The sequence below is a fragment of the Penaeus monodon genome, chromosome 20 (genome assembly GCF_015228065.2).
Source record: "Penaeus monodon isolate SGIC_2016 chromosome 20, NSTDA_Pmon_1, whole genome shotgun sequence".
NCBI classification, from domain to species: domain Eukaryota; kingdom Metazoa; phylum Arthropoda; class Malacostraca; order Decapoda; family Penaeidae; genus Penaeus; species Penaeus monodon.
In genome coordinates, this window is record NC_051405.1 from 36,201,765 (window position 1) to 36,204,029 (window position 2,265).

Sequence of the window (2,265 nt, forward strand, 5' to 3'; positions counted from 1 at the left end):
CAAATTCTCATATTTTCTTAATTTATTTTTTCACATTCTCAGCTCTTACATAGACGATCATTTACTCAAAATTCTTGAGCTTACGAAATGCGGTTTCTTTCGTGAACTTTATCTTTACCATTCAGGCTCGTCATCGGAACATGTTTAGATGTTGGTTTGTTTATAAGCTTCAGGGGGGGCCGAACAGGGGCAGACAGGGCTTCAGGGGGGGCGACAGGGGCGACAGGAGGCTTTAGGGGGGGGCGACAGGGGCCAGGGGGGCGACAGGTCTTAAGGGGGGGCGACAGCGGGCTACAGGGGCTTTAGGGGGGCGTACAGGGGTCTTAAGGGGGGCGACAGGGCCGACAGGGGCTCCTTAGGGGGGCCGGTACAGGGCTTTAGGGGGGGCACAGGCGGCTTCTAGGGGGGGCCGAGCAGGGCTTCAGGGGGGGCGACAGGGGTCTTTAGGGTGGCGACAGGGGCTTTAGGGGGGCGACAGGTCTCAGGGGAGCTACAGGGTCGACAGTGGCTTTAGGGGGGGCTACAGGGGCGTCATGGGGGGGCGACAGGGCTTTAGGGGGGGCGACAGGGGTTAAGGGGGGCTAACAGGGGCCTTTAGGGGGGGCGACAGGGGCTTTAGGGGGGCGACAGGGCTTCAGTGGGGCGACAGGGGCTTCAAGGGGGGGCGACAGGGCTATCAGGGGTGCTTTGGCGGGGACTGATATGGGCTTTTGGTGGACGACACTGGCTTCATGGAGACGGAAGAGCCTTTAGTAGAAGTGGCCGTGGTTTCTGGAGGTATTCCCATATTGCGTTGAATACGCAGGACATAAAAGTAAAATAATGACCTAAATCAACATTAATATGCCACCGCAGATCAGATAACTCATCCATAACTGTATGATAAACTCGTCTTTTGAGGTTATTTCCTTCTAAATCGGGGTGGTGGTTGGAATTTTTTTCGTTCTTTCAACGATTTTCAGCTCAGTCGGCCTGTGATGAGACTTCTTTCTGGCCCGTTTTAAAAGAAATTTCCGGTTGAGCACGTCCAAGATGCCCTCCAGTTGTGCATCATTCCGGAAAGATATAACTGCCATCCCTTGCAAAACTGATGATCTTTGTGTCACGGAGATCCTATTCGTATGATATCATAGTCTGGAACAAGCTTCTCTATACCGTAGACGAGCAAAACCATGTGGACGTGTTCTGCTTTGTTACTTTCTTGTTGATGGGCATGTTTATTAAGAACTTGATTGGGGGGTGAAAATTCCGATAAGAATTTCATTGATTTAATTCTATCTTTATACATGACTTGATATACATTCCCGCATCTTTGGGATATAACTCGGTGATCATGACGTTACGTTGGTGTCATTATCTACGAGATGGATGTTCTAGCGTCAGTACGCAGAAGCTGGTCTCTTACAGGACGAAGGAGCCTGACGAATTTCTCTTTAAAATTTGGACTTCTAGACCAGAGTAAGAAATATTAAAAGGACTGCCGAGGAGTTTCTATACAACTCTAAGTCGTTTTTCCCGCTTACTCCAGTCTTATTTTGTTTATTTTTTCGATTTTTTACCTGTTTGAGAGCATAGGAGATATACTAGCCATCTTTAAATTATAAAACCAAGTATAATCCTACTGCCTTCACTGTGAGTTAATTCACAAAAGTATTCTCCAACATTCTCCGGGGTTATCTATACTAGAACCCCCCCCCTTCAGGCAAAAGACGGGTGTCATTTGTTACATTTTTCAGAAACTCCATCGTCGTGTACTTCTGCAGTACTTTTGGATCAAAAGGGAAAGTAAAAATTTTTACCTTACATTTCTTTTAACTTTTTCCCTTTTTATACTATTTTACAAAGTGTATAGGAACCGTGTATAAATTTAAATTTCCCCTTAAAAAAGGCATCATAATACCCCCCAACCAGGTGACGGGGGTTAAGATCCATGAGTGAAACCCATTGTCTTTCCCTTTTTTAAAATAAAAAAACCCTTTTTCCTATCCCAATTTTAATGGGACCCAAAAAGTATATTGAGGGTTTTCGTGTCTCATTATCTTTGGGGCATTCCCAAAAAGGGGGAAATCCTGGTACCTTTAAATTTCTATCCCAAAAGTTTTTCGCCAGCCTCCATAAAAATTTGGGGCCCTGATCAAAAGTACTGATATCATTTTCACTTGTTCAAAATGTTCCCTCAAACAGCTTTTTTCCGATCTTCCTGTGACAAGGCCAGATAAAAAAAATTACGAAGGAATATTCAAAACCCTATTTTTTTTATCATTA